The sequence below is a fragment of the Pleurodeles waltl genome, chromosome 6, assembly GCF_031143425.1.
Source record: "Pleurodeles waltl isolate 20211129_DDA chromosome 6, aPleWal1.hap1.20221129, whole genome shotgun sequence".
NCBI classification, from domain to species: domain Eukaryota; kingdom Metazoa; phylum Chordata; class Amphibia; order Caudata; family Salamandridae; genus Pleurodeles; species Pleurodeles waltl.
In genome coordinates this window covers 987,810,803-987,835,230 of record NC_090445.1, presented here as the reverse complement: position 1 = coordinate 987,835,230, position 24,428 = coordinate 987,810,803, and the positions used below count along the sequence as shown (strand labels likewise).

Sequence of the window (24,428 nt, the reverse complement as noted above, 5' to 3'; positions counted from 1 at the left end):
CGCTCTCTTCTCAAGTGCGAAGACTTGGAAAATCGCTCCTGGAGAGAGAATATTAGAGTGAGAGTCCTGGAGGAAGGGAGTGAGGGTGCGGACCTGGAGGCCTTTGTGGTTGGTCTCTTTTCCTCTATCCTGGGCTCTGACCATCCTGAAGTCCAATTGGAGCGAATACATAGGGTAGGGACCCACACCGCAAGCGGAGGAGGGAAGCCTAGAGACATTCTTGAGAAACTGAGTTCATTCAAGGTAAAGGATTAAATCCTCCAACAGGTGAGAAAGCAGGAATATGTGGCCTTCCAGGGTGCAGAGTGCTCATTATTTCAGGATATGGCTCCAGCAATGCTGATCTGAAGGATGCAATTCCAACCAATCACAGACACATAGTGCAAGACAAATGTTAGATGCAGAGGGACATTTCCTTTCGGCCTAGCTTTTGAGCTCAGCAATAAGCCACTTCATTTCACGGACTTCTAGGAGGTGGCAGCCTCACTGGGCTTACAGGAGAGCAGTACAGCGGGGCGGCCAGGACGCCAGGCAGAACACAACGACAAGGGGGGCTCTCTACCTTCTCAGACAAGTGGAAACAACCGAAGAGGGGGATTCCCAAGAAATAAAGCATCCCACCAGGAACGAAAACAAGATCAGGATCTGTCGCTGGACAAGTGAGGGGCCCAGTCATGGGTCACATGAGAACTCTCATTGAGGTTGTGTAAGGGAAGAGAACCCCAGAGCAGTATACCAAGAAAGGCTGCTTAGAGACTTGTAAGTAAGTAGGGTGACCGGTCGGGGTTTTTCCCTTTCTCTCTATGAGCAAAAACAAAACAACAAAAAATATAGGAAAAAAGATGAGTGAAGCTCACAGATGATGCTTTTAAGGTTTCAATAACCAGTCTCTGTGCGGGTGGAGAGTGATGTGTATTCACTCCTCTCCATGAAGATCTTAACAAGATTTCAATACATACAACTATATGTTTACATGTTTATAACTGTTTCAATGTTCTTCTATGTTTTTAATTATTATTTTGTGTCCTCACTTGGCATGGGTAGGCACTCTAGGGGTTGCATTATACCTTCAGAGCCCTGTAGTGTGGAGCAAGGAGTGGAGGAGACCGCAGGGCAACCAGGGCCATTGGGTGACCCAGTCATGGAACTAAGTACTAGACTGATAGGATGCCATAACTTCTATCATAGAACGTCAAGGGTCTGAACTCCCCCAATAAGAGATTGCAGCTGGGGAAATTCTTAGATGACTATCACTTTGATGTTATTGCCCTGCAAGAAACATATCTCAAGAAGGGGGAAGGACATCGACTACACCACAAACACTACCTGCAGGTTTACACAGCCTCAACGACAACAAAACATTGCGGAGTAGCCCTGATGTTCCACAAATCTATATACTTCCAGGTTTTTGGGCACAAAACAGGACAAAGAGGGCAGATATTTAATGACTAAAGGCAATCTTGGAGGGAGGGTATGTACGGTGGCCACTCTCTACGCTCCCAATAGTGGGCAAACGCAGTTCCTCTTAGGTTTTTTAGATAAGTTGGAGGGCTACGCCGAGGGGATATTCTCTTACTGGGCGATTTCAACTTGCTGTGGGTCAATACCCAAGATTCAACCCACCCCCAGAGAGAGCAAACAAGTTTCTTTGCAAAGACTCTAAAGATGGCCTTCAACAGGCTGGGGCTCATCAACTCATGTGTACGCTCAGTCCCAGAGGTTAAGGACTATTCTTTCTTCTCCCACTCACACAGGTCCTATTCAAGGATCAACTTTATATTTATGAGTCAACCCCTTCGACAAGTACTTAGAACAGCAGTTATCCACCCAATTATCATATCTGATCATGCACCAGTGGGGTTTGGGCTTGACTGGCCCACCACCCGCTCTGGTTTTCGCAGAGGGTACTTCCCTAACATTTTAGCCCGTGACCCAACGCTTCGGGATGAATTCTGAGGGCTATTAGAGACTTTTTCAGAACAATGATGCAGCGTACGCCTCTCTTCTCATTAATTGGGATGCATTCAAGCCAGTCATTTGGGGTAAAAGCACCTATTTAGGAACTTCCCTACACCAATTAAACGCCAAAGAAAGACAGAATATGGAAAACAAACTGATGGCAGCAGAACAGGCCAACAAACATTCCCTCTCTTGGTTGGCGCAGAAGAAGGTGATTTTCATTAAAAGAAAACTGCAATCAATATGCACGAATAGAGCAGAAATCGCAAGTCTAAGACTTAAGAAAACGTACTATGAAAAGGGGAATAAAATAGGCACACTCCTGACAAGACAGTTACGCATCAAACAAGCTAGGGATTACATTGCTCAAATTTGAGATGAAACAGGTGAAGATCACTCAGAAGAGGGGAAAGCACGAGCTTCTAGAGATTTTTATACCCGACTGTACAAGTCAGGCAGACCAGAAGCCATAAAACAGGGCATATATCTCCAACAAGCTCCCACAGGTATCCCAGGAAACCAATGACACCTTAATCGCACCTTTTACACCAGAAGAAGTGCAGAAGGCCATAGACTCTCTTCCTCTTCACAAAGCATCAAGACCAGAAGGGTTCAATGCCCAATTCTACAAAACCTTCAGTGCGGAGCTAACACCTCACCTCACTGATTTATTCAATCAAGTTAGAACGGGACATGCACTGTCCCCCACCATGGGAGAAGCCCTAATCACACTTATGCCCAAAGCTGGGAAGGAACCCCAGTCCTCTGCCTCCTACAGGCCGATTCCCCTTCTAAATCTAGACACAAAGCTATACTCTAAAATCCTGGCCAAGAGGCTTGAGGAGGTGCTACCAGACTTGATTCACCTCGACCTATCAGGATTCATTAAAGGTCGCCAAATGCATGATAACCTAAGATGAGTAATTCACCGGATGGAAAAAGTGACAAAGAAACAGATCCCGGTGATGTTACTGGTGCTAGACGCCGAGAAGGCTTTTGACATGGTGGAATGGTCCTTCTTGGTGGCTACTCTGTGCCAGTTCGGGTTCAGTGACCAGTTCATAGCAATGGTGATGAGCAACTATTCCTGACCCCGCTTACGTATACTGGTAAATGGTGTGGTGTCTGGCTTTTTTGACCTGACAAGGGGAACACGGCAGGGTTGTCCTCTTTCCCCACTGTTGTTTGCGCTTAGTGTGGACCCCGTAGCAGCTAGGATGCCGGCTCACCCGAAAACCCAGGGAAGTCGGTTTGGTTCCAACCAGCATAAAATTTAATTGTTTGGGGATAACATTTGGCTTTTTATTACTGAAGCCTGAATGACCCTACCGACAATCCAAGAGAAACTCGCTCTTTATGAGCAAGTAGCGGGCTTTAAGGTGAATAAGGAAACATTATATCTGCTTAATCTGACAGTTCCCACCTCAGCTATGGGGGAGATAGCATCTGAAACATCATTTGTATGGGCCAAAAAGGAGATTACTTACTTAGGGGGTTATTCTAACTTTGGAGGAGGTGTTAATCCGTCCCAAAAGTGACGGAAAAGTGACGGATTTACCACCAGCCGTATTACGAGTCCATTATATCCTATGGAACTCGTAATACGGCTGGTGGTATTTCCGTCACTTTACCGTCACTTTTGGGACGGATTAACACTCCTCCAAAGTTAGAATAACCCCCTTAGTCATTAAACTCACCCCGAGGTCGCTGACTTACATAAAGCCAATTTCCCATCCCTCCTCAAAAACATGTGATCAGACTTTAAGAGATGGTCGTCCCTCTGGCTTGCCTGGCTGGAACGTATTAATACCATTAAGATGTCGGTACTCCCCTGTATTTTATATTTGTTCCAAAGCCTGCCTATTGATATCCCCATAGACGTTTTTATAGAGAACCATACAACAATCATCCGATTCATATGGTAAGGAAGTATGGCCAGACTTTCTAACAAACTACTCAAAAGGTCCCAGGAGCAAGGAGACTTGGGGGGTCATTCCAACCCTGGCGGTCATCGACCGCCAGGGTGGAGGACCACGGAAGCACCGCCAACAGGCTGGCGGTGCTTCCCTGCCCATTCTGACCGCGGCGGTAAAGCCGCGGTCAGAAAAGGGGATCCGGCGGTTTCCCGCCGGATTTCCCCTGTCTGGGCTGAATCTCAATGGCGGCACTGCAAGCAGCGCCGACATGGAGATTCCGACCCCCTTCCCGCCACCCTGTTTCTGGCGGTTTTTACCGCCAGGAACAGGATGGTGGGAACGGGTGTCGTGGGGCCGCTGGGGGCCCCTGCACTGCCGATGCCACTGGCATGGGCAGTGCAGGGGCCCCCTAACAGGGCCCCAGCATGATTTTCACTGTCTGCTTAGCAGACAGTGAAAATCGCGACGGGTGCAACTGCACCCGTCGCACCCCTGCAACACCGCCAGCTCCATTTGGAGCTGGCTTCTATGTTGCAGGGCCTTTCCCGCTGGGCCGGCGGGCGCTCCTTTGGCGGGCGCCCGCCGGCTTAGCGGGAAAGCCAGAATGGCCTCCGCAGTCTTTTGACCGCGGAGCGGCCAAATGGCGGTGACCGACAGGCGGGCGGCGTCCGCCGCCCTCCGAGGTCAGAATGACCCCCTTGGCGTTACTAGACCATCTGGCTTACTATAGAGCGGCCCAACTCCTCATAGTTGCCGAATGGTCACTCAGAGAATCAGACAAATTGTGGCTCCACATGGACAGGCCAGTGACGGGATCAACAATATGGGATGTGCTGTGGAAGCCTAGAGCAGACCGGCCAAAGAACACTTATCTCAGTACCCCCACAGCCACCACACTTAAAGTATGGGACACAGTAACAAGAGCATACAAGGTAACGACTTTTCCCTCACCACACACTCCCGTCCATCATAACGTAGCCTTCCCCCTGGGTTTGACTCCAGGGCCATTTGATAGATAGGAGGAGGGGGGGTGCCTGCGGATCGCAAACTTGTAAAAATATACGCGCGTTTGAAAACTGCTGTAGGGATTTTCAGCTGCCCCCATCTGAGTACTTCCATTACACTAAATTGAAGCACTGGGTCACACACCTTCACATGCATCCTGCGGCTACCAGAGACCTCCGTCTGATGTTTGTACAACAAGGAGGAGTAGCTAAAGGAAGCATTTCTGCGCTGTATAAAATACTGATCTTTGCCCACCTTCCTCCTTTGACATATTACTTTTTGGGAGCAGATATTGGGTTCCACAATAGAGAACGCGCACTGGAGCCTACTGTTCCGGGATATAACTAAATACAATTGCTCTTTGGGGGCAAGAGAAGCACACTATACACTGCTTTATAATCTACCCAGAAATAGTTTTTTTTTAAATTCCCCACGTGTCCGATAGATGCTGGTGTGGATGCGGTATTGTGGGTGACTTCTGACATATCTGGTGGGATTGCCCAGCTATTCGCCCCTACTGGGAGGAAATCTTGTCACATCTAAAGGCGATTCTGGGTTACCCCATCCCAGCACCTCCAACACACATTTTGCTGGGCATACGGGCCCCAGACCTAAAGCACCAAACACTGGGAGACTTATCCATTATGTGGCTGCCATTGAGTGCGACAAAGACGGCTTTAGCGTCATACTGGAAAAAAACAGAACCGTCCCCTATTACTCTGTGGTACACTAGACTATGGCACAGCTTCTCCATGGAACGTTTAACAGATAAATTGGCAAAAGCGAGAAGAAGCTGTGACTATAAATGGGACCCCTGGTGCGGTTCCTCTCCAGTGGCCTGCCTCTCACTGCCTGTAGCCCACGTCTCAGGGCCTTGCATCTCTTTCACGCATAGGGGGAGGTGCCCTAGGGGTGAATGTGAGTGAATGTACACGGTACATCTGAGGGAAGCAGATCGACTCCCGGCTGGATCATTCAGGGTATTGTTGATTATGGTACGTGAGATAGGACACATGGTTATGTTGTTATCTTTTGATTTTCTCCTTTTTTAGTAGTATTTTGGCACGTGAGCTCTTATGCTATTATATGGTTTTATGATGAGGAATATTCCGAACACTTCTAGATACGATATTATTGAACGCCGCATTTTGTGGAAGATATGGTCAGATATAACACTCAGCGAGATATGTCAACCCATTCGCTATTGTGATAGGCACATTATAATGTATCATAAAAATGCCAATAAAGACAGTTTAACAAAAAAGAAAGTTAACCCCCGAGGGTTGGGTTTTAGTTTTAAGCTGGCAGTCAGTTTCTCCTAGGGATGTCAATGTTTACTTTAGGATTTCTTTACAGTTTCTTCACTTCTTTATTTAACTATAATCTATTCAAACTAATAGTACATCTCTAACTATGTCTGATGATGAGTAGGCCCAAACTTGAAAGGACAATCCCAAATCCTTCATTAAGGATTCTGTCCAGCATGCAGTGTCTGTTTCTATGAGACATATCAAAGAAATAAGGGCGTTCTATTTCTAAAATGTTACAAGGTCCTACTGATGTTCCTTTTAAAAAAGGAAAGAAACGTGCAGCTCCCCTTTGTGGGCATCATAAAGGTATTGCAGTAGCATTTGGGCCTCCCTCCGAGAGGCAAATAATTTGGGGCACCCTTCTTCCCCCCTTAACATTGTGGAACTCCATGACACAGACAGTGATGGGAATGATGGACTAGAGGCTCTTTAATCTCATTTTGATTTAAAAGATGATAATTTGAATAACGGGCCTTCAGAGAAAAGGTGTAAAATTTCTCCTCCAGATGTTCCTTCCCACATTGTGTCTTATGATCTTGTAGATCATGCAGGAGAACCTATGTTCAACCCTACTTGAATTCATCACCCAAACTAATCGGAGTGGCTCCCTTGTGGCCATGTGTCATATTACGTTTCATTCTATTTATTCCTGGAAAAGTCAACCAGGAATAAATTAAAATCTGAATTTCCTCACCCTTCCCTTCCCTCTAAGGTTGCTGATACCCCTGCAATCGACCCTAACATGCTATTATCTTTTATCAAGCTTGGGAAGGATCCCAAAAAAGGGGTAGATAGAGTGACAGAGGGCGGGTGGGAGGATCTGTGAAAGCACAGAACACCATGCATTGCAAGGGGGAGGTTCATTGGCAAACACAACAGCCATGGTGGGCAAGAGGGAGTTGGAAGTACATGCACAAAAGACCATGGCGAACAGAATGGGGGAAGGGCTGAACACAGAAAAGAGAGGGCAGGGGAAAAGGCTTCAAAACATACCATGGAGGGTAGGCAGAAGGAGCAGTTGCAGCACAACAGAGCACTGAGGGCATAAAGGAGAGACAGGAACATGGACCATAGAATACAGGAGACAGGGGATAATGGCATGGAACTTGGACAGGCAGGATGGAGGTGGCAGGGATAGGCGGCAGGCATCTGACCATGCTATGCTGGTGGGAGGGGCAGTGACAATGGAACAGGACACTCACAGTAAATAGGAAGAGCAGTGACAGGTCTTTAGAAAATGGTGGGGAAAAAGGATGGAGCTGGGACATGCACACAGACATTAGAGGGCAGGGGTAAGGAGGGTAAAGGAACCAAGCTAAGCACAGAGACTGAGCAGGAGGGCAATAATTTGGCATAGAATTGGGCAATGGAGGGATGGGGGAGTGGGAAGGAATATCAAACTAAATGGAGGGCAGTGGCAACACATCAAACCATACAGGGCAGGAGGGAGAGGGATGGTGCATGGACTCAGACAACAGAGGGTAATGGGAAGGTGAATGGGGAAGCAAGCTAACTGTTCAGGGCAGGTAGGAAGGGCAATGACTGAACAACAGTCACACAGGACTGTAATGAGGGAGCAGGGTCATGAACTTGTGGACTTGAACAATAGATTGCAAGGTGGGGCAAGAGCTGCAATCTTGGAGGGCAGCACAATGCCAGATCAGGCCCTCCATCCAACCTACCCCCACCCAGCATGCATTGCGATGGGCATCTTACTTAACATTTTAAAAAAACTAGAAATTCACTGATTACAGGGATGTAATCGTTAGGTAAAAGAATAAAAAGAAAACCTTAAAAATTCACTAAAAAAGCAAAGGTTACAGTTATGTTATAGTTAGGTTCAGACTTTACATGCACAAAATTATAGAAATTCTGGTATTATAGTTAGAGTTATTTCAAGTAACCATAACTCATGCCCTAAATTAACTATAACTCACGCCCTCGCCACGCACTGCTAACTACCTCAGATATTACATCACTCGTGAAATCTTCTATGACATCATTGATAATATCACTATAACATTTGCAGTAAAATTATTGATGAGAAAACTGCATGGTTGAAATGCATTGATCTAATTTCAGAATCCTAGTTCCAAAGACAAAAGCATATTATGGCATACATTGTAATACCTTTCCTCTAAAGCCAATTCTAATTAATTTCACCAAAAAACACGTATTCAGCAAATATTACAGGTGCCTCTTCAATCTAGAACCAAATAACCCTGAGTGCTTTCAAGTAATAAAGTACAATTGCTCAAGTACTTTGACTACATATTACATTAATCTTATTTTAAGTAATAAAGTGCAAGTATGTTAGCTTCATTTAGGTGATCCTAATTCCAGAGAATATAATGCAACAAGGTATGACCTGCTTTGCCTTTCCTCAACAATCCTATCCATGCATTCTTGTACATTATAATGCATCCTTAACCCCCATACACCTAAACACTTAAAGGTGCTTTGAGCAATAATGTGAAGAGGTTCAAAATACTTAAAATTCACATTGCAGTGATCGTATTTCAGAATTTTATTTTCCTCAAATGAAATGCTTACAAATACATTTTAAAATCCGCTGATACACATTATGCAACATTCTTCAATCTCAAGAGTTCTAGAATAATAAGGGGGACAGAAACAAGTGGGCTGGTCAACTTTTAGTTCTCTGGTCAAATAGAAAAATCCTCATAAGTGCACATGTAATTCGGCATCCAAATTATGACTGTTAGATCCGGCATCCTTGGGGTGGTCTTCACTGTCTTTTTTGCATCTGCTTCCCATGTTTTCACTGTGTGCTGGATTCTGTTTTTGCTGTTTTTGGGCACTTTACCACTGCTGACCAGCGCTAAAGTGCAAGCACTCCCTCTATAAATTGTATGTGTAATTATTTAATGGTTTTTCCATGATTGGCACATATGTTTACTAGTAAATCATTGGTAAAGTGCACTAGAGGTGCCCAGGGCCTGTAAATCAAATGCTTCTAGTGGGCCTTCAGCCCTGGTTGTGCCGCTCACATGAGTAGTCCTGTACACATGGTTCAAACCTGCCACTGCAGTCTGTGTGCACAGTTTTAAATTGCCAATTCGACCTGGTAAGTGTACCCACTTGCCAGGCCCAAACCTTCCCTTTTTATACATGTAAGGCACCCCTAAGGTAGGCCCTAGATAGCCCCATGGACAGGGTGCAGTGTATGTCAAAGGTGGGACATATACTGATGTCCTAAAAGTGAAATACTGCCAAGTTTGGTTTTCACTCTTGCAAGGCCTAACTCTCTTATAGGTTAACAAGTGGGCTGCCTTTAAATATCTTTAAAGTGCAGTTTCCCTTTGAGGGCAGATAAAGATATGGAGTTTGGGCCTCTGACCTCACAATCTAAAAATACATCTTTTGGTAAAGTTGCTTTTTAAATAGTCTGTTTGAAAATGCCACTTTTAGAAAGTTGGCATTTTCTTGCTCAAACCATTCTGTGACTCTGCCTGCTTGTGTATTCCCTGTCTTGGTCAGACTGACAGTTGGACTGTTTGTGAAAGGGAGCTGGAGTGTACCCTGCATATCCTGATAAGCAATCTGGGCTAGAGTGGAGGGAGGAGTGGTCACTTACACCTGAATGGACTGTGCCTGCCCTCATGCAATGCAGTCTCCAAGCCCCCTGACGTGGGTCTGGAGCCAGGACTGGGCAATGCATGATCTTATGAACAACAGAGACTTTCCTTTAAAGTTTGCTTCCTTCAAAGGCAGAAAGGGGTATAAGTATTGGACCCAAAACCCCAGATTTTCAGATTTACTTCTGAAAATAAGAGGAACCTCTGCCAAAGGGGAAGAGCTCAAGAGCTGAGGAGAAGTGCTGTTACTGCATGTGTCTGTGCTTTGTTGGGCTATTCTGCAGTTGCTCCTTCTTCCTGAGGAAGGGGACAAAGACTGAATTTTGTGGTATATTCCTGCTTGTGAAGAATATCAAAGGACTTGGACTGAGCTTGCCTCCTGTTTTGAAGTCTCAGGGCCATCAAAGACTTCCTCTGCCAGCACCTGGACTCTCTGCTGAGACTCCTGCTCTGCCAAGTGGTACCCCATCCAGTCCCTGGGCCTTTGAGAGGTGAAGTTGGCAGAACAAGGACTGAAAGCCATGCACAGGACACTGTGCAGGGAAAATTTCAATGCACCACTTGCAAACAAGGCTGAAAAATGAAGCGCCACCCGCTTCGTGGATGAAATCAACACACCACCTGCAAAGCTTCTGGAGAAATGACAAAACACCTGCTGCTGATGACGCAAACCCCAAGCAGCGTGTTTTTCCAACACCGTGCGGTTGGATTTCTCATGCATCATCGCTGGGCATCAAAAATCAACGCATGTCTGCCCGGATCCAAGGTGCCCCATCCGGAAATCAATGAATTGCCTACCTGACCAAAGAAGAAATGACTCACAGCCTCACTTGCGAGTAAAGAATCTATGCATCGCTGACTTTTCCGACACACACTTGCCCTTTCTTTGATGCAAACCAGGTACTTTGTGTAACAACAACGTTTCCCTTGTTTCTATGGAGTAAGATTATATTATTTTGAAAATTCATAACTTTACTTGTGTATGTTGGATTTTTGTTGTTTTGGTCTTGTTTGATTTTGATAAATATTGCCTATTTTTCAAAACTTGTGTTTTCACTGTACTGTGTGTGTTGGTACAAATACTTTACACATTGCCTTTGAGATAAGCCTGACTACTTGTGCCAAGCTAACGAAGAGGTGAGCAGGGGTTATCTAATTGTGTATCTTCATCGCCTTGACTAGACTGAGGGTCCCTGCTTCGACACAGTGCAAACTGACTGCCAACCAGAGTCCCCATTTCTAACAATGACCAAAAGTGGCCTCTATGTCCATCAATATGATTAATCTTGTTTCCATCATTCTCAGTTTTAATTCACAATCACCTAACTTTTCCTCCGTTTTAATATGTTTAACACCAAAGTAACTTAGTTCTTTCAGATTTCCTTTGTGATTTTCCCAGAAATGCATCTCTATGTTGTAGGAAAAGTCTTGATTCTTTATAGCACCTATATGTTTGAGAATCCTTGATGTATTTTCCAATAGAGAATCCATTGAGTTAACAATTGGATGACCAGGTGGATTTTTTAAATAATTTTGTTTACTTATAGATAGCTGGCATAATAGGATGATCAGTTTTTAAGTAAATGTATTCACCATGATCAATTAAATCCAAATCTACACACTCCATAAGTTTGCAAAGGTATTCTATAGCATACTGTTTTATTGGATTTGTATTCAATTTATTGTAATGCTGTTCATCTTTAAGCTGCCTTTCAGCTTTCAATATGTATTTTGAACAATCCTGAATCACTGCATTTCTACCTTTGTCAGAGGCCTTGTTCATGATTTGTTGGTCCTCCTGCCATTCCCTTATAGCTTGCCATTCTTTATTAGTCAAATTGTTCCTCCTCCTGGTCATTTTTTTATGAGCTACTGGATTAATTGCTTCCACCAGGAGCTCCTGAAATAGGTCTATCATATGGCCAATAGGCATTTTTGGATACAACCCTGATTTAGGCTTCCAACCACTTTTTCCAGATTTCCCATTGGCTAAGTCCATTCTTTGACAGAATTGCAGGCATTTCTTGGATAGGATCTCCAATGCACTATTCTTGAGACTCCTCCTTTAAGGTTGGCTGTGCTCTTAAATTTGATAAAGCTTTTATTGTCAGCACAGATACCATTGTCTCATCATTTTCACTAGTTGTTCGGGTATGGGTTGAGGAATACTTTTTTAGTTTTAACTTCATTGATAATTTATAGAAATCTATTCTCATGTTTGCAAGATCCCAATAAATCTCAAGGCAGATGTTCATTCCTCTAATTTGATCTTCAGTAAGAGCTTTAGATAATAGATTAATATCCAGGTTTTCATTTTGCAACTGCCTCATTTTCTTTACTTTCTCTTTTCTCCTCCTGACTTTGTTCTTCTATCCTCTTTTACTTCTCTGGACCGTGATTTGTCCCTGCCCTTGCCTCTTTTGATTCTACTTCATCTCTTCCTTGGCATTGTACACATTTGTATATGTCTCATTTCCCAATAAAATCCGGGTTCAAGGAGGAAGGGTATTCATCAGCTGAACTGATTTCTGAGCTGTCCACAATTTCTGGCATTTCTTTGCGCCCAAGAACTATAACCATGGGTTCTGTATTATTCATAGAGTCAAACCTCTTTGCAGAGGTATAGATCCTTCCTTTAGCATAGTCTAATCTGTCTTTGCAAAGTTTTTTGCTTTTCTAGCTTCCATTTAAATTTCATGTTTATCAACTTTCTTTTCCAGCAACTCCAAGGCACCTTTTATTTCAAAGTGAATTACATATTTATCTAATTCCTGTTCCAATTCATTGAGTATCTCCATTGTTTTCCCCAATGTTCTTTCTGTATGTATAATAACTTTGCACAATAATTTAAAAGAGCATTCTGTTGTGTCATTTTGCTGACTCCTTACCAAATCTTTATCCAAATCACTGAGAGTGGGCTTTATTTAAATGTGCAAGCCTCTAGGAACTCTTTTGTGTTCAATATATTTTTGCAAGAGGGCCATCTCTCACCACTTATAGTTTCCACTTCCTTTATGGTTGTATTTAGAGTTCTTTGCTGCCCATCCATTTGTTTACCATAACATAACATAACATGTGTATTTGTAAAGCACATGTTCACCTGTGGGCATCTTGCCACTGAATAACAGGTATTTATTGTTACCCAACTCATAGTACTCATTTTATCGACCTCAGAAGGATGAAAGGCTGAGTGGACCTGCCGGAATTTGAACCTGTGACCATGAGGTCAAACACAGGCCCCTACAGTGGACACAGTAGTCCACTAAGCCACCAGACACGGCATCTGGTTTATCATACATTATTTCTGTATAATTAAACATCCCTTTGTTTATTTTTTTATAGTAATTTTGGCTTATCACTGAGTCACTCCCAGAACTTCTAGATTCCCTTTATACCTCTCATTAGAAACCTCCTCTTAGCCAAATTGTTTCTCTGGAGATATGCCACATGTCGTAAATCTTAGTCAAGCTCTCTTGAAACAAGCTGATGATTCAGCAGTGCAGCGTCACACCATGGAATCCATGTGAAAGTGGGAGTTGATTCCCCTCCAGTGCCCCCTCCAAGGTGTTGGATGTGAGGCTCAACCAGCTGACGGCAATACAGGACATGCGTACTTGCCACCACAAACCGTATTTGAAACTTCTCTCAAGTGTCGGAGGCACCGGCTTCAGCACCCGCCTCGTGGTCACTCCTTGTTGCTGGAAAATGCTGCCCCACTTCACTTCCACATGCCCGCTGTGTTCAGCACAGCACCTGCATTTAGAAATTGAAACGATCTCCTCACGCTTTCTTCTTCACGAAGGAGAAGTAGCATCATGAACCTCTTTGAGACATTAAAATATTTGATTTATCTTCACTACAAAAAGTGCATAACGTGCAATAGACGGCCGACACATTTCAGTTTTTCGCCTTCACGTGGATTCTAGAGTCTCAGAGCACAAAGCAGGCAGCATTCCATGAGGAAAGGAATAAGCTGCTCACTCTGTCCAGCCAAAGTTCAGTACAACAAGAAGGGACTTTTTGCAAAAAATTAAGCAATACGGTAGTACAGTCCCTTATGGTAGCTTCATAGTAGATGATACATTAATAATAGATCACAACAGTGATATCTGATTATATTTAATAAACATAACACAAGGTCAGTCCATTGTTTTCCTTTTTATGTGTTTCCTGACAAAACTAGCATTTGTGTTACACTACTATGTCATAATTGAGAACATTTACAGTTCAAGAAGATCATAAGGTAGCCGTCATTATGATACACTGGGGAATAACAAATCAATTGGATTGTGAATAAAACTGATGCTGTTTATATTTAACCATTAATACACTAAGTAACTTGATGTATGTGAAAGCATTTAAGACAACAATACTTAAATCTGATTTTTACAAATGTCAACACCCCTGCCGGGACACCTAAATGCATAGCTCCTGAATTATCTAACTGACTCATAAGTAACATTTCCTAGAACAGACATTCAAATCCTTACAGAAATATATATTTTTATGTAAGATGCGATGAAAGTATCATTTTCAGTTTCTCACTTATATCTTTGAAGAAGAAATAGAGTTATGTTGCTTCCCTGCAGTCAGCACAGCCCCTATGGCTGTTGGTGGTGTTTAGTAGTATTAGGCTGTGTTTATAGTTCATTTTGTGTTATTAAAATACATAATGATTTACTTCTTAACTTTATTTCTTATTTAGTTTCCTATTCATTTCCATTGTAATGTGACTAGAAATGTGTGTTTGAAGTGCTTTTCTATTACTTGTCAAACATCATTGATGTTTATTTTCCTTCCTCATTTTTGTTTTAGGTAGTATGTGTGTCTGTAGATTTCAATAACTACCACAGTACTTTCTGGATTCTCTCAAGAAAGTACCTCAGTATATCGTAAACTAAATAAATCAATTAAATACTTTTCCCTAACTCTAAAGACTTTGCTAAATGGTCTAATTTCTTCCTATGCATTACAAAAAGAGTAGTAAGTTATATTTCATGTAAAAACACAGAACAAATATGATCTAAACAAAATGACGGCCTTTCCATTTTTGCAAGGGCTTTGTTAACCAATAATACTGTGTTTTATCATGGCATGTAACGCGGCATTCCACGAAAGTACTGTGGCATACCATGGCCCAGTACATCACTAAGTTTTGGTCCTCATTTTTAAAAAAAGAGCAGAACAAATTCAGATCAAGTAACAACAAGCATTTGCAATGCAATGGGTCTTACATCTGCTTGAGTTAGAGTTATTAGCGTTGTAAACTCCTAACCAAACTTTTCTTGTCACATAAATTGAAAATTAAAAGTAAAACAGTTTCACATAGGTGAGCCGATTCATAGCACCACTGCCGCCATGAGGTTCAGCGCGGAGGCACACAAAAGGAAAAAGAAGTTAACTTGCAGTCTAACCTATCAGCAAAAGTGCAATTAGCCATGTAATAGGGGCGATGGCCAAGGAGGTAGCAAAACCTCCCCAAGGAGGGACAAACGTAAGTCATTTACCAATGTCATCAATGGATTTTTGAAGGGCAAGCTCAAGCTTTTTGTAGAAAAAAGGAATAGATGTGCCAAGTTTTATTTTAGCAACTCTCTCCCCATTTTTTTTACACATTCATATTTGTTGTATGTGCGTGTTCTGGTCCTTCTCGACTAAATTATTTTAAAAAATTAAATAAAAAATGACCCCGCTTATGCACGATTTGACAGTACATACTTAGTCAACCCACACTACAGTTCCCAGAATGTCTCTGAGCCAGTTTTATTCCATCACCCTTGTAGCCCATTTATTCAACTTGATTCCGTTAGCCACACCTTCACCTGGTCTCTTAGCTTTCAAATAACGCGAGTGAGCGAGAAGTAATTTACACAGTTTATGAAGTCGGAGCAGCGAGTTGTCCACCAGCCAGCCTGTCGGCGTGAGTTTTCAATTTTGTCCTTGGTAAACCCTGGCCATTTTTGACACATTGATACAATTCCCTTTCCCGTGCGTTATGTTCTTAGATCACTTGAGTCCTGCCTGCAGATCCAGATAATTGCTACGGATTTCCTCTAATTGATATATTTCGAATACATGCATCTTTCCCCGGCCCCGTTACTGCTCCTCGTAGATTCATTTTTGACAATTTAAGCGGCCGCTGACTTTTCATACGTTGTCCCAGTTTCCTCCTTGCGTCTTCGTCTACAACTAACTGAGTCACATCTGTCAAACAATATATCCAATATATATGCGATGCTGGCTTCGCATACTTGCCGAAGCTGTTCCACGCTCACAGCCCATATTGTTAGAGCCCCCGCCATTACCGTTATGGTGGAAGTTTTGGTTTACACATAAGCCCCTCGTGGTTCATTTTGAAGTGGTCGTTTTTCCTACGGCTCCTCCGTTTACAAGAAGTGGGTTTTCCCACGGTGCCTCCGTTCACAAGAAGCCTTTTCTCCTCCTGTGATTCAATGCACTCAAAACATGAGCAATGTGGGCTCCAAACAGTCTCTGAAGCTGATTCACACTTACAGCTTGCAATTCTCGTGTGTACGCCTTGAGTTTAAAGTAGTGTTAGTGCCTGAAATTGCCATTCTCACTCTTTTATGGCGGATGCCTTCGTTTACACATGAGCCCCTGTGATTCATTATTTCTGTTAGTATACAGTCATATTTTTTTTCCCATAAACACGCCTTTGGAAAGTTACGATATTCACATAGACTGGAGTATCCCCTTCGGGCACGCAGTCTCCGAGTGCTGTATTCAATGTTCTTTTCAGGAATTAATTTATCTCGTAGGCTTTGGCACAGAATAAGTTCTCAGAACCTAATTTGGAACACTGCATTGGGTGGACTCCATCCACACGAGTGAGCGCTCAGTTTGTTGCATTAAGCTGATTGAATATAGGACTAGTTTTGTTCCTATTGTTCTTTACAGATTGCATTCACAGATGTTGTTTTAGATTCTTCATCACAATGTGGTTGTTACCAAGTGAAGCGCGTGATTTCCTATCATTAGTGTATACTTTGTAGTCCACTTTTGATAACTGGTTCCTCTGTATGTTCGTGTAATTTTTTGCTCCCAGTTTTAACTTGTTCTGCGTCCTGATGTTGTTGGGTTCGGAATGTGTCGACTCCACACACCAGTGAGTGGTGATGAGCCTTTAGGGAGCTCTGGACTTAAACTTTAACTCGAAAGTGTCCCTAATGGGTGCTTAATTTACAAAATGATTTACACCATTGGTTGGTGTTGCTCCCTGTGGTGTTCCATTGGTGAGGGATCGCAAAATGAATTGAATGATTCACCCTTTTCGGAGCTAAATTTCAGAATCCTCAAACATCGGTATATTCTTCACTTAATGTTGCAATGTCTGTGATGTTTTTATAAAAAAAAAATTGGTGTATTTTTTTTTTTTTTTTTTTAGTACATTGTTGTGGGCTGACAATGTTTGTTGTTTGTCAGATCATTATTTTTTTCTGTTTATAACGATGTCATTATTGTGAAGTATGTTTCATAATGCATATTGATCACTTTGAGTCAGGTGATCTTGGATATAAAATCATTTTTGTTAACCCCTTCGCTGCCAGGCCTTTTCCCCCTCCTGTGCCAGGCCTTTTTTGGCTATTTGGGGCAGTTCACGCTTAGGCCCTCATAACTTTTTGTCCACATAAGCTAGCCAAGCCCAATTTGCGCCCTTTTTTTTCCAACATCCTAGGGATTCTAGAGGTACCTCAAAATTTGGCTAAGAAAACACGTTTTCCACTCATTTCGGTGACAGAAAGTTCTGGAATCTGAGAGGAGACACAAATTTCCTTCCACCCAGTGTTCCCTCAAGTCTCCCGATTAAAAATGGTACCTCACTTGTGTGGGTAGGCCTAGTGGCTGTGAAAGGAAATGCCCCAAAACACTATCTGGACACATCAAAATTACCAAATACAAAACTTCCTGTTTTTGCAGGGGAGGGGGGCACCTTCGTTTTTGGTCCTGGGTTCAGCAGCCATAAAGGGAAACCTACCAAACCCAGACATTTCTGAAAACTAGACACCCGAGGGAGTCTAGGGAGGTGTGACTTGAACGGATTACTGAGAATCCTCCGCAAAGCTCAAATTTAGCTTAATAAAAAAAAAACACATTGACTCACATTTCTGTGTGGGATAACTGCACCAGGACAAATTTCCTACCACCCAACATTCTCCTCAGTCTCCCAGTAAAAATTATACCTGACTTGTGTAGGTGGGCTAAGTCCCTGTGACAGGGAAGAGCCAAAAACATGCCAAAACTGAACCAAAGAGGGTCCAAAAGGGCAGTTGGAAAAAATACATTTTTAGGCTGACAAGTGGGGCAGAATTTCTAAACGGTGTAGATGAGACAATGCTGGGTGGTAGGAATTTTGTGGATTCCCGCAGATTCTGGAAGGTTCCATCACAAAAATGGGGAAACAATGTTTCCAGCAAAGTTGGAGGTTTGCAGGGCATTGTGGGTAAGAAAATGGTGTGGGGTGCATGTGAAGCACACCACCCTGGACTCACTCAGATGTTTAGTTTTCATATGTATCTAGGTCTTGTGGATTTTTCTACATGGCAGCATCCCAAAGTCCAAGAAGTGCAGCCCTCACCATTCCAAGTGGGGTGATTTTGAGAGTTAGCCAAGCTCTCATAGCTCAAATATAAAATCAAACCCCCAAATAATCAAATGTCCACTTGCTTGCTGTGGGATGTTCTAGTGTGAGATTGGAGAGCGGAAAGACTGTTACCCCATGAATTGAGGTAGGGCATACCCAGGCCCGCACAGGTTGGTGGCCACCACCCCACTATTTTTTGGTTTGTTTTTTAAATTCCCTGGCATCTAGTCGACTTTCTGCTCCCCCGAGATGTTGATCGGGGGCAATTGCCCTATCTGCCCTCTGGTGGACAGAAAAACTTTGCCACATTTATTTGGGGTGGGGGTATGCCCATACCTCCACCCTCTCATTTTGGAAAAAAATCTTCTCTGGTGGCCAAAGGGGGCAGACATTGCCCAAATACAATTTGCACCCCAGGGAGCGATATATTAAAAAAATATATATATATATATCCCCAGGAGCTGGTCCCAGGATGTAACGGTTACGTCCTTGGCAACTCAGCGCCACAGCCAAGGACGTAACTGTTAAATCCTTGGCTGCAAATGGGTTGATCTGTGAATCCAGAGACACCAAACCCCAACTTTCTATCTCTTCCCAATAGGAAATTACACTTACAGGGTGTTTTAAGGTAATCCCAATGCATTCTATGGGAGATATAATCCTTGCTGTAGGGAAATAGAGAACAGCTATCTTTCTGGAAATGTTAAACTTGAAAGTACATGTCCAACTTTTTAAATAAACTCCACCCAGATTAGAGCCTAGTTTATGGGTGAATTACATGTAGTAAAACGAAAGGTTTGGGCCTGACAACGCACTTGCCAGGGGGAAATGGCAGTTTGAAACTGCACTTTGGCTCTTCAGTGGCAGGCATGAGACATGTTTTAAAGGGCTACTGTAGTGGGTGAAAAAATCTGTGCTACAGGCCAACTAGTAGCATCTACCTTACAGGCCATGGACACACACAGTGCACTTGACTAGGGACTTACAGGTAAATTAAATAGGCCCATTGTGGAGAAGCCAACGTTACCATGTTTTTACCAAGCACCTGCACTTTAGCACTGGTCAGAAGTGGTAAAGTGCATAGTTTCCCAAAAAAAGGCAAAAATGAGTCAGAAACATAAGATCAGAGAGCAAAACATTAGGGGAAACCATGCCAAGGATGCCAGGTCTAACATGTGTCCCACCAACTGAAAGTGGGGAGAGCTACCCAACTCCTTCACTAAGGCGGAAGAACCTGAAGAGACTACTAGCGTTGGACAGGATGGTGTTCCACCGTAAAGTCCATTCCCCATAGGGAGATGAACCACCTCAACGGTATGGGATTCTCACCCCCCCCCCCCATCCTCATTAACCATCTGAGGAGCCTGTAGTCTATCTAAACCCGGAAGTGAAAGGCAAGCAGGTTTGGCCTTAGCTTCTTCAAGGCCCAGACCACAGCAAAGGCTTCCCTTTCATTCATGCTCCACCTCTGTTCCTTGGGAGGTAACCTGCTACTGATGAAGGCTACTGGTTGATCAAAGCCCTCCCTATTTAACTGTGAGAGCACAGCCCCTGTGCCATGCTCTGAGACGTCTGTTTAGACAATAAATTATTTGGAAAAGTCTGGGACCTTGAGCACGGCGGCTGTGCACACGGCCTCTTTTAGGTCATCCAAAGATTTCTGGCAGGCCTCTGTTCAAATTGCCTGAAGTGACTGCTTCTTGGAAGTCAGCTCGGTCAAGGGGGAAACAATGGTGCCATACCCTTTGAATCTCTTCTAATAACCAGTGAGCCCTAAGAAGGTTCTCACCTCAGTCTAGGTCTTGGGAGGTTGACAAGCCACAATGATTTTAATCTTGGGTTGCAACGGTTACACTTTGCTGCTCCTTATTTGGTGTCCCAAGTAGACCACAGAACCCAGCCCTATTGGGCACTTACTGGCCTTGACAGACAGACCTGCCTTCTGCAGAGCTTGAAACACTTCCTTCATGTGGTACAGGTGATTCTCCTAGCTAGAGCTGAAGACTGCAGTGTCATCCAGATAGGCACCACTGGAGTTCTCCAGTCCAGCTAAGACTTGATTTACCAACCTTAGGAATGTGGCAGGAGCAATCATTAACCCGAAGGGCAAGACCTGGAACTGGAAGTGCCCTTCTAGTGCAGAAATGCAGACATTTCGGTCAAGGTGATCTGCCAATACCCAGTGGTTAGATCAAATGTGCCTAGAAACTTGGCACCCAAAGCCAATCGGTGAGCTTATCAGCTCTGGGGATGGGGTGTGACAGTCCTAGTGACTGCAGTGGGCCCTCTGTATTCAACGCAGGACCGTAGTTCAGGTGTTACACATGGTGGGGCAACCTTGGAGAACAGGACCCCTGGACTGGGTAAAAGGCTGTTTGAGTGCTCAATAACCCCCTGTTCCAATATCTTGGAGACCACCACGCAAACATCACCCAATCTCAAAACCTCAACATCGTCTCATATGCCAATGACACCCAGCTGATCCTCTCCCTCACCAAGGACTCTCCCACCGCCAAACCAACCTCCACAAATGAATGAAAGCCATCGCTGAATGGATGAAGAACATGTGCCTGAAACTGAATTCTGATAAAACTGAGGTCCTCATCCTCTGCTGCACCATCTCCACATGGGACGACTCCTGGTGGCCTGCGACACTGGGAACCACACTGACACACACGACCAAGCATGCAACCTGGGATTCATCCTGGACTCATCGATATCAGTGACCCAGCAAGTCAACGCCGTCTCTTCTTCCTACTTCAACACCCTCTGCATGCCTCTGAAGAGCTACAAATGGATCCCCACTGGAACCAGAAGGATGGTCACCCAAGCCTTTGTAAGCAGCAAACTGGACTATGACATTACCTTTATGCAGGAACCACGACCAAGCTCCAGAAAAGACTGCAATGCATACAGAATGCCTCTGCACACCTCATCCTGGACATCCACCACTAAATCACAGCCCACCTGAGACCAACACTAGCTTCCCGTCAACAAGAGAATCACGTTCAAACGCCTCACCCATGCTCACAAGGCACTACACAACACTGGACCAAAATACCTCAACAGACTGCTCTCCTTCTACACCCTGACCCAACAGCTTTGCTCAGCTGACTTTGCCCTCACCACCATCCCACGCATCGACAGATCAACTGCCGGCAGCAGATCATTCTCCCACCTCGATGCCAAGACGTGGAACACTCATCCCACCCACCTATGACACACACAGGACCTACCTAACTTCAGGGAACACCTCAAGACTTGGCTGTTCGATCAGTAGCAGCCCCCCATCAGCACCTTGAGACCCTAAGAGGTGAGTAGTGCAGTTTACAAATGCTTTGATTGATTGATAAGGTGAGGGCTAACATTAATTAATCAGACAACCTGTACATTTTGTATTCTTTACTGGTGGACTCTCCCTAGTGTCAATATCGTGCGTTCTCTATGTATTGAGCCATAAGGTAAGGGAGACTAAAGAGGCATACTGCCCCAGCAACTGGCAGCAGTCTCTCTGTTGGTCTATAGTCAGTGTAGGCGAGAGACTGCCACCCTCCACTAACACATTCTACTATTTGGAAGCTAGGAGGTCAGGGAAAGGTTCACTTTCCTCCTCCACCCCATCATCAGCTGTCAAGAGCATAGTCACTTCGGACATCTTAAACTGGGGCTTGAGGCATATAGAACCCTCAAGAGGTTTCTAGGAGTTTTGAGGTCTACCAGATGGGTGACATTACTTTTGCGCTCCTTAGCCTCATAGGGCCCAGACCAGTGGTCTTGTAGAGCATTGGGCTTCATGGGCCCAATGACCCACATTTTGTTGGCCAGGCTGAAACTCCACCAAAGAGGCATTCTGGTCATACCAGCATTTTATCTTCTCCTGGGTGGCTTCTAGGTTCTCTATAACAGAAGTAGAACTAGAACAAGCGGTTGAGAACTTTTCCACCTGGATCACCAAATTCCCCGACAGAGCTGCCCTGCTGAATCCAACCAGAATTAACAAAACCTCAAAAAAAGCCAGCTGGTACACCCCAGAGCTCAGAACCACCAAGCTCCGCTGCTACCAACTTGAGAAACAATGGTAATCCACCAGAAACCCCCTCTGTCAGAGCACCCCTTGGCCTTTATCACAGGCAAATCAAGGAAGCTAAGAGACCTGCCATCCCAGCCTGTATCAATACAGCTGCCAACCACATGAAGGAACAGCTCAAAATAGTCAAAGAATACTCCAAGCAGACAGCCACAGAGAACATACTCCACCCTTCACAAGAACTCTGGAAACTCCCCATATAAACAACTTTGACCACCCCACCCACCCCAACCCTCAGCAGCCTCAGCTAACCAGTGTGCACCAACCGAACGACCACCAACTGGATACCGCTCACCTATCAATCCACTTCGGACATCATGTCATCCGTCCGCTCTGGAGCACCCTCAGACTCGTGCCCCCACAACTTCTCCAACCTCAGAACTAATCCTATCAGCACAGACATCACCCACCTCCTCAACACCTCCATCACCATGGCAGTCTTCCTGGACAAATGGAACAACCAATCTCATGGTTCCCCTACCCTCCAAAGTACTGAGGAAGAACATCAATCAACAGCCCACCAAATATTTGAGGCAAAACAACTTGCTTGACATATCTCAATCAGGATTCCAAGCCAACCACAGCTCTGAGACCACACATCACAGCCAGAGACGATATCGGAACACTCTTCGATCATGGGGTCACCACTGCCTTGATCCTCCTTGATCTCTCAGTAGAATTCAAAACCATATCCCGCCACACCCTCATCAGCAGACTCCATACCATCGGCATACAAGCAAATGCATCCAGAACACCCGGTGGCCTCCCTTCACCTTCGAACCCAACGACATCATATGCGGCGGCTTACCCCAAGGATCATCTCACAGCTGATCCTCTCACACAAAGAAAACCCACCCACCCCCAGGAATAACTTCTGCAACACCATTAACAACATAGCCAACTGGATGAAAGCAAACTACCTCAAACTCACTTCAGATAAAACCGTAAGTTCTAATCTTTGTAGAAACATATCCATCTCGGACCAACCCTGGTTGTCACTGAAACTCGGACCCATCCCCATACCTACAGACCATGTACACAACCTCTGCATCATCCTCAACAGTGAACTGGCCATGAGGCGAGAAATCATCAGAATCGCATCCTCCTGATTCCACATCCTCCGCATGCTATACAGGATTTTCAGATGGATTCCGGTCAACACCAGGAAAACAGTCACCCAGGACTTTCTCATCAGCCTCTTCAACTACTGCAACACACACATCAACCACCAACTAATTTCGGTCAACCTGCCAGACACCTGCACTCCTCCTCTCTAGCCTTTTCACACACCCCCCTAATTCGCTGCAGCCATAGCAGTGGGCACTTCTCCTCCTACATCTCTGCTATGGCCTGGAAGAACTTGCCCCTCCACCTCCACACAGAATCCTCCCTAACGGACTTCAGGAAAAAACTTAAGACCTGGCTCTTTGACAAAACTCTTGTACCTCAGCACCCAGATACCCACAGAGGTGATAGTGCTGCACTCTACAAACAAATTGAATGATTGACTGATCTTGGGCAAGCTCCCTGAAGCATGCAGTCTGGTTAGAGGGCCAGCATGTAGCTGACCACATCATGGGAGCATGCTTACAGCCTTCCTTCATGTCCTGGGGTCTCTCCTGGAAGCTTACTCACAGCCCTCCTTCACTAGAGTGAGAAGTCCTTCCTCAGGGTGCCCGTACAGAAGTTCAAAGGGGCTGTTGCCAACCCCCTTCTGTAGTGCCTCCATATAGGTGAACAACAGGCCTGGTAGGAGTTTGTCCCACTTATGCCTCATGGGTTTGGGTAGACCCATAATTATGCCTTTCAGTGTTCTGTTCAATCTCTCAACCAACTCATTGGTTTGGGGTTGGTAATAAGTAGCAAACTTATACGTTACCCCACACTGCTTCCGTGTGGCCTGCATGTAATGGGACATGAAGTTGGTGCCCCTGTCATTTACCACCTACT

At 44.4% G+C, this 24,428-nt stretch overlaps 1 long non-coding RNA gene across 1 annotated transcript in view; it reads left to right on the top strand.

The window, feature by feature from the left end:
• Positions 1–15,670: 15,670 nt before the first annotated feature.
• LOC138302069 (uncharacterized) overlaps positions 15,671–24,428 on the top strand; it is a 134,514-nt gene continuing 125,756 nt past the window's right edge. Inside the window, exon 1 of the long non-coding RNA XR_011205256.1 lies at positions 15,671–15,709. This is a non-coding gene — a long non-coding RNA (uncharacterized lncRNA). The remainder of the gene's footprint in view (positions 15,710–24,428) is intronic.